The sequence below is a fragment of the Hydra vulgaris genome, chromosome 03 (assembly GCF_038396675.1).
Source record: "Hydra vulgaris chromosome 03, alternate assembly HydraT2T_AEP".
Classification (NCBI taxonomy): domain Eukaryota; kingdom Metazoa; phylum Cnidaria; class Hydrozoa; order Anthoathecata; family Hydridae; genus Hydra; species Hydra vulgaris.
Genome location: NC_088922.1, coordinates 31,724,011 through 31,733,657, shown reverse-complemented (window position 1 = coordinate 31,733,657; position 9,647 = coordinate 31,724,011).

The following is a 9,647-nucleotide window of genomic DNA, read 5'->3' as shown; positions in this document are numbered from 1 at the left end:
GTAAAAAGATGGTCAGTTATAAATATATAATTAACGTCATTTATGTCCATCAAAATTTTTTAAGGTTTTTAATTATACCTCTTGATACTGAAGATGTACGAGTCTCGAGTTAATTGAAATGCTATAAAAATCCTCAGGTTCAAACTTATTTCCTTCTAATACTGCCATACTTATTCCTTGGTTTATATTAAGAAGTCCTGGATGCAACTTTTTAATTTTTTCACTACTTGCTTTATAAGCAAATATTAGTGCAGAACAAAAATTTCGCTGATCAGTGACCAGTGGTTACTTACGAGACATATTAAGATTCTTTGAAGCATCTACTTTTTCAAATATAAGGTTTGAAAAAAGTATAGCTTCAGAATTTTTTATAGACTCATCAGGGACATGTCATTGTTGTAATAAGTCGGTACAAACCTTGTCAACTGGAACACGTTTTATATTTAATTCCTTGAAATCCACAAGTTGATGCAAGGTTGCTGCCATGTGCTTACAACATCCTCCTGCTCCAGCATTACAACTACGTTTTCTCTCTTCTACAATTTCTCTCGCAACTTTTCTGGCTCAATAATTCCTCCACAAACCATTTGATTTTATTTCAAATATCTAAGAAATGATAAAAATAAGTCATTTTCTCAATCTAAGTCATTTTTTACTTTGATGTTATTATTATATTTAATTAAAGCCATCATATATAACCATCAAATATAAGTAGTGGCATTACTTTTTTATATAGTCTCAACAATTTCTATAAACCTCATACCTTTGTTCCAAAGAACTCTGTAGAGTAAGGAACCTTGTGGGAAACGAGTAAAAAAAACAAATTTTTTTTTGCGGCAAGCAGACGTGTTTTATTCAGAGGAAATAATTATTTTTTTTTAATTTTTATTTTTTTTTATAAATAAAAAAAAACGGATAAAAAATATTAATGTTCGAAAGAAATCTAACGAAACGGGGAATTCAGATGAAACACAAATATCAACAAATGTCGTTCGCCATACTTTTCATGAAAAATTTTCAAAACAGCAGAAAGATAGCTTTAAGCTTATAAGTGGAAACCTAAAAATAACTAACGATAAAATAAATGAGCTATGTAATGAAATTCATAAATCAAAACAAATGTGTGACTCTTTAAAAAAGGAAAACGAAAAGGTAAACACTAAACTTAAAGAAATTACCGAGAGAGTAAGAATCTGAGAAAAGATAAATAAAGGTATCGAAGAAAGCCTAACAGTTACTCAAGACATCCAAGTAAAAAAGGTATGCAAATTAGAAAAGAAAATTAAAAACAAAAACAGTATTGGTGAAGAGGAAAATGATAAATTATGACAGCTAGAAGTCTATTTCTTCTGTTGTTGAAAAAGACTCAAAGGAATAATCTTCGCATCGACGGGCTTCCCAAAAACTATCAAAAAACCTGAGATGAAACTGAAAAAAAAGTTATTAACTTTATTTGAAAACGAATTAAATATTAAGAACGTTGATATCGAGAGGGCTCACAGAGTAGGAAAAAAAAAAGAAAATAAAACTAGAACAATTGTTGTTAAAATTCTACATTACAAAGACAAAATAAAAGTACTACATTCATCTAATCGACTTAAAGGATCAGGAATATACATCAGCGAAGACTTCTCTTTTGAAACAATGGCCATAAGAAAAACACTCTTAGAAGAAATGAAGTTACATAGAAAAATTGATAAATATTCTTCTATAAAATATGATAAACTTATAGTTAGAGAATTTAGGAAAAATAAAGCGAGTGCTTAATTACTTTATCATTTATAGTTAAAATTTTTTTTTTTTTTTCTTATCATTATTATTTCTATTTTTTCAGAAAAATAGTAATTTAGCAGTTTCTAAAAAATACCCTACTTATGAATGAAGATAATGTTACACTTAACTCAGAATTTAATTCATTACAAAATAAAAATAAGATATTTCTAGATAAGCATTCTGACCCGGATATTAATTTTTTTAGTAATAATTTAGTAATAATTTCAAAATATTAATACTTAATATTATGACCCTAAAACTGAAAACATAATGCAAGGACTAGATGCAAATTCATTTCAATTTTGCATTTAAATATTAGGAGTTTTGAATTATTTAAACAATTTTTATGTGAGGCTAATTTTAATTTTAAAATTATTAGTCTCAGCGAGACATGGTGTACTGATGAATATATCAAGACAAATACAAATTTTCCGTGTCGCATAGCTCAACCTACAAAAACCTGCACCTACAAACTTGATCTACAAAATAAAACATCTACTGTAAAGTGGAAATAATTTTTAGATGTCCTACTGAGGCAAAAATTGATTTCAACCGATTATTGGCTTTTTTTAATTCGACCGATTTATGACGTTTTCAATTTTGAGCGATTTTTTTCTCAACCTATTTTAGAGACTTTTATTTTCAACCGATTTGCGATTGTTTGATTTTCAACCGATTTTCAGATATTTTCATTTCAACCTACTAGTTAGTGTTTTTACCGTTTTTTCCTTACGTTTTTAAGGTTTTTTTTTTTCAAAAACCATTAACAAGAAATCAAGAATACACAAGTTTTTGTTTTCAGAATTCCATCAACAAGAAGCCTATGTCATATCAGCCTATGGAAGTTACTGACCTCCTTGTATTATTTCTACTATTAACTGCCATTTTTATTTAACCTAAATGCATACAAAAACAAACTTGTGTTTTTTTGTTTTTGTATGCATATATTAGCAATATATATCACTCATATATATATATATATATATATATATATATATATATATATATATATATATATATATATATATATATATATATATATATATATATATATATATATATATATATATATATATATATATATATATATATCAACGGCTGATTAGATTGAGTTTTAATTAAAATAAAATACATACCGGAAAAGACGTAGTTATAAAGTCGATCGAAAAAAAAGTAGGTCGAAAATACAGTAGGTTGAAAACCCAGTAGGTTGAAATTTCAGTAGGTTGAAATTTCAGTAGGTTGAAATTTCAGTAGGTTGAAATTTCAGTAGGTTGAAATTTCAGTAGGTTGAAATTTCAGTAGGTTGAAATTTCAGTAGGTTGAAAATAAGTAGTTCATGTTTTAATTAGTCGTAAAAATAAAAAATAAAAAGTTGTAGGTTGAAAACCAAAATTGTCATATTCGATGATTTTAGGAATTTCAAAATTAGGTCCAGTCATAGGCCACCAAATTTTCAGCTACCAAATGATAAAGTCATTCATCAATTTAGAGGATCTGGGAAGAAAAATGGGGGTTTGTGCGTATTTATAAGTAATTCTTTATTATACAAGCTAAAAAAAGATTTCTGCTCAACCACTAATAATTGTGAATCACTATGTGTGGAAATAATAAATAAAACAACAAAAAACATTATCATCCACGTTTTTTACAGACCACCTTCCGGCTCAATAAAACAATTCGAAAGTCATTATAAAGACATAATTAAAAATAAATTAAGCAAAAATAAAAGCATTTATTTTATAGGTATTGAGAATAATTTTGTAGGTGATTTTAGCCTTGACCTGAGCATGAGTCATTTAAATACAAATATAAATTATTTCTTTAACGTCTTATATCAGATAGGCTATATTCAAATAATTATTAAACCCACAAGAATAACTAGAGAAAGCGCAACAATTACAGATCAAATAGTCACCAATGAATTCAAATCAAAAATCAAAACAGGAATATTTAAATGCGACATTTCAGATCACTTCCCTGTGATAACTTCCATGCACAAAAAGTTAAAAAAAAATACGCGCAATATAAATGAAAAATCCATGCAAATTTTAACACTCTTTTATCAGATTTAAATTGGGATAACCTCTTTGATATTGAACACACAGATAAGGCATACGATAAGTTTATTGATAAATTACAACAACTTTACAATACGTCTTTTCCTGTTTTTAAAAAAATGTGTGAAAAAAAAAACATTAAATCCATGGATAACGCCTGTAATTATAAAGTCGTCAAAAAAAAGCAACGACTATATAATAAGTTTCTCAAAAAAAAGCTTTCAATAATGAAACTTATTACAAAAATTGTAAACACGTTTTTGAGAGTTATTAAAAAGTCAAAGAAATATTATAATACCGAGCATTTAATAAAACATAAAAATGACCCAAAAAATACATGGAACATAATTAAGGAAGTAATTGGCACGAAACAAACTAACGGAAATAGTCTTTCTATAAATTAAAACATTGAAAATAAAACTGTTACAAATAAATCTTTAATTGCTGAAACCCTTATAAATTAAAACATTGAAAATAAAACTATTACAAATAAATCTTTAATTGCTGAAACCCTTAAAACATTTTGTTAGTGTAGGTTCCACTTTAGCGTCGAAAATAGAAACTACTGAAGTAAACTTTGAGCCATATTTTACTCCTAATAAGTCGTCTAAGATGGATAATTATGAAATTACTGAAAAAGAACTCTTAGATACAGTATATCTTTTAAAACTTAGCAAAAGTGTGGGGTATGATAATATTAGTAGTAATTTGATTAAAAAATAGATAAAATACTTAACAATCCCTCTTTTACATATTTTTAATCTATCATTAAAACAAGGTATTTACCGGAGAAACTTAAAATTGCGAGGGTCATACCTATTTTCAAATCAAGAGACATTTCTAATCCTGAAAATTACAGACCAATTTCAATTCTTCCTTGTTTCTCAAAAATCTTAGAGCGAGTTATGTAAAACAGAATTATAACTTTTCTAAATATAAATAATATTCTAAATAATAAACAGTTTAGATTTTAGTCAGGGTGTTCAACTGACCATGCCATTATTAATATTGTTCACGATATATTTAAAGCATTTCAAGATCTTAGCAAAGCCTTTGATACAGTAGACTATAGCATTCTTATAAAAAAAACTTGAGAGTTGTGGAATTAAAAGTACATAATTAGAATGGCTCTAATATCTAAGCAATAGAAAACAATACATAGCACACGAAGAAGGAAAAACTGCTTACTTGACAATAACTTGCGGTGTTCCCCAAGGCTCAATTCTGGGTCCACTTTTATTTCTTATTTATGCAAACAATTTTCATAAGTTTTCGAACATTTTAAATTCAGTTTTATTTGCAGATGACACCAATTTATTTTATTCTAATGGAGATGTCAACCTTTTACTTAAAATAGTAAACAAGGAGTTTTTAAATCTAGCGGAATAGTTTAAGACAAACATATTGTCCTTAAATTTAAATAAAACTAAGTGTACTTTTTTTCATAGAATTCACGATAAAGAAAATATTCCATTAAAACCTTTTGATCTTTATATTGGCAACTCTAAAATAATTAGAGAGTCATCATTAAAGTCATCATTTAGGAATGATACTTGATGAAAACTTGATATGGAGAGAACACATAAGAATGTTAGAAAATCAAATTTCAAAAAATATTGGCATTCTATACAAAGCTAAGCAATTATTAAACTAAAACTGCTTAAAAATCTTATATTTCTCCCTCATACATTGTTACATAAAGTATGTAAATATTGTATGGTGTATCTCTAATGTAAACAAAGTTAAAAAATTGCTTAATAGACAAAAACACGCTGTCAGAATTATTTCAGGTGCAGGTCGTTTCACACATTCTAAAGAACTATTTAAAAATCATCACATACTTAATGTTTTTTAATTAAACTTTTATCAAATTCTTATATTTATGTACAAACTTCATAATAAAGTATCTCCTATAATATTTAATACATTTTTGAATAAAATTAATCACGAGTAGGGGAGACCGGGGCTAGTTGGCTCGGTTTTTACTGTATGAGCTCTGTAGCCCTAACACTAAATTTTTTTAAAAATATTAAAGTGTAGTCCTAAAGAGTATGGATTAGGGTATCTTATAAAATTTGCATTCATTTACAAAAAAAAATTCTTGGGGCCTTCCCAGACCCTCAAAAAAAAAAAATTTTGCGCCAACTAACCCCCCCACGGGGTAAGTTGGCGCAAACTATAAAAATGATTATTAATGCACTATTAAGTGCAAAATTAATAGAAATTTTTTTTTAATTAATTTTTGCAACAATTTTATCCCAAAATTTAATATTACTTTTAGCTGGTACCAAATATTAGTCCGTATAAAAGCGAAACAGTTGCCCACCTTTTATCTGTGGAAAAAAAAACTAAAAAAAATTTTTTTTAATTTTTTTGTAAGAATAAATATTTTCAATATTGTTAAAAATTTTAAAAAATTAATTTTATAAAAATAAATATTTTTTTCCATAGTAAATGCTATGAGCCAACTTACCCCGTAAAAAATTTGTCAACTAACCCCGAAAGCTTTTTTTTTAATAAACAGTCTATAGATCCTGAAAAACGGCAGCTTTGAAAAAAAAGTCTGACTGGATATAGTAAACCAATTGTGACTGGAACTTTTACAATTTTTTTTTCATACGATTAAATATTTTCTTTGTAAAGTAAAAAGGAAGCGATGTTCTAAAAGTTACGTTTTTGTCCAAAAAACGCATAAATCTCAATCTCTCCCATGCGCATGCGCGAATCCTGACAGTATTACAGTGAATGATGAAATGGTCAATAAGAAAGTTTCTGAGTAATTTTTGTCTGACGAAAGGCTCTAAAGATAAACGTAGTTCGTCAACTTACCCCTGCGGCCAACTAGCCCCGGTCTCCCCTACCCTACAAGATTTTCAAATTACAATTACAAGCAACTTAAAATACACTATTTGGTTACTAAGTTTTCTATTGCCATCAGAGGTCTTAAATTATGGAACACTTTATTAAATAAAAAGCTGATAAATTGTTCTTCACTTTCTCTATTCAAACAAAAACTGAAACAAAAACTTCTTAACGATGTTAATGAATTAAATTCTTTTTAAGATTCTTTTTTTTTTTTTTTAATTTTTTTTTTTAATTATTAATTTTTTTTTTCTTTTTTAACAACTATCTTATTAACTGGTCATTAATTTAAATTTTCCTTAAGTTATCCTATTAACTTATTTTTAGTTTTTAGATGTAATTATTATTCATTTATTTTTTTATCATTTTTTACGATTTTCTTTTGATTATAGATTAGTAACTGATCTTAACAAACTTGTAAAATTTATATTTATTTTTTATATGGTACAAAGTAATTTTGTGTTTACATTTTAATGATTGTAAACGCTTACTGATGAAAGCACGTCGGGGCGTAGTGATAAGGCAAATATTGTCTACTTTTAGCCCCGGTTATGTAGGTTCTATTTACATAAAACGGCATTATATTCCTTTTTAATGACAAAATAAATAAAATAAAAAAATAGTAATAATCAAAGTATAGTTCAACGTCATCCTCTCTTTCTGATATTGCTGTAAGCTTATTAAAAAGTAGCGTTGAATCGACACAACAATCAGTTTGTTTGTCTAGTTTAACGCTATAGGTCAAAGCATCCAAAGAAAAAAATGTATTATTTTTTTTAAATTTTGCTTCATTGAACTTAAGACAGTCAAGACAAGTCTCGTCACAGTTGACAAGATCTTCATCATTGACTGACACAACATCCGTAGTTAATGAATATAGATTACAGCAAACCAGTCATAAAACAACTCACTAATACACACTAATCTTTTAATACCCATTTCTTTATTGTTTTTCATAACTCCAATGTTAAATCCAGATAATTTATGTATTGCTTCATGAACACTTGCAGAATAACAGATGCTTATTGTCCATAGGTTGCAAACATTTTCTTCAAGTCCTCTATTCCTAGTTAAACCACCATAGCATATTAAAGAACGCACCAGGGTCTGCTTAATTACAAGATCAAAATACAAGTCAGCCTGATACCTTGCAGAATAGCGCACTGCGTGACAATCATCTAAAAATTGTTGGTGTAAACAGTAATTAGTTTCTGAAAGATATTGCTTTTCTTGCAAGTATAACCTAGAACACTTGGCATAGTTTGAATGTCCTGATGCGGCAATCAAGTTTAGCATTTTTGAAATTGTTTGAAAATGCAAATGCCACTTAAAAGTTATCTCTGCAACCAAAAATTCCTTTTTGATACCAGTAGAGTATATGTACAAGATCCAAAGTATTGCAGTACGTGATTCATATAACTTCTTTTCTGCATAGGTTAATATAAAATATTTTTGAATGCATGTATTACCAAGTCTTATTAACTTTTCTTTGTTCATACCATTTTACATTGCCATTTTATAAGCGCATTAAAATCCGGATATATCTAGTTTTGATTCGTCGACTAAAATATCTATAATATGACTCGTCAATACACTCTGGACCAACATGTGACCTCTTAAGGCTCTTGCAACAGCTTTTCTTTTAAGCATATGTTTTACCGTAACTTCTGCTCAAAAACCTCTTCCAGACCAGTTCCTGCCATTAGTTTTCCTATGCTTCCGAGAAAGCTCATCATTGTGTGAAATCCTCCGAGTTGATATGCTATATTGAGATTCTAATCTTTTATAACCATAAAGGGTAATCAAACGAAACGCAGGTAGTAGTTATATATTTATTGGCTTCAATAATGAACGACAGTGTACAATATATGTAGAATATATGAAGAATTTAGGTCAATAATAGAAAAAATTTGATAGAGTTATATTTTAAAGACACATAGATAAATTTGTAATAGACTTGTGTTTCAAACGCGTTATGCTTTCATTATGTATTTAGAAGAAAAACACATTGATTTTAAACTCGTTTTGTGAAATGTTCCTTTTGCGGTCAATGTGCAAATGTTGTAATCTATATTGTCAGCCACCTAATGTAGGAAACTCGGCTATTGTTATTGCGCGGTATTCACTTTATTAACTGCAGCAGATAACTTGAACAGCTTCACTTTATCGGAGGATAATGAAAATCCAAATTTGTATAGGTGATCCACAAGCCAATTTGTTTCAAAAGATTTATTATTATCTACGCTAATTCCAAATAGAATTGGTCATAGATCTTGGTCGCAAATCTTGAGCAATCCATTTTCCTAAACTAATTTGTCGAAGCTTTAAAGAAAATAAATGGCTTAGAAACAGCTGTAAACTCTTTGGAACCCATTTGAGTCTATATTCAATATCGCCCATAACCATATATTTAATATCGCCCATAGCCTCCAGTTATACAAGTTTATATACATTCATTTTTCTGATTTCACTCTTAATTATACTTGCAGCGGCAGCAAAACATCATTTGTGATCTTACATTTTGTGATCGTAATATCAATGTGATCTTACTTTTTTTGAAATTTCGATATAATAAAAGAAACCATATCTCTGAAACAAACTATATTAGATTGACCAGAGAGTTCTCCAAAAAAATATGATCACCTAAAATTCAAGTAATTTTCTTTTTAAGGATTTCGTTAAGTAATACGTATAGTTATTACTGAATTCTTTCATCTTAATGTGTACATCCGAAAGGGTATAAATTTTCAGTCAGTTCCTTCCTCTAACAAGAAACAGAGTTCTTAAAAATTTTCAAACATAGTGAGATCTACTGGGCGTCCACGTTGGTTATCGCTTTTGGTTTTAAGTTTGAATTGATTCATACACAAAATATGATAGATGGCTTCATCCGCTTCAAGATCATAGCATGATATCAAATGAGAATATACAACATTTCCTATTTCATCCTTT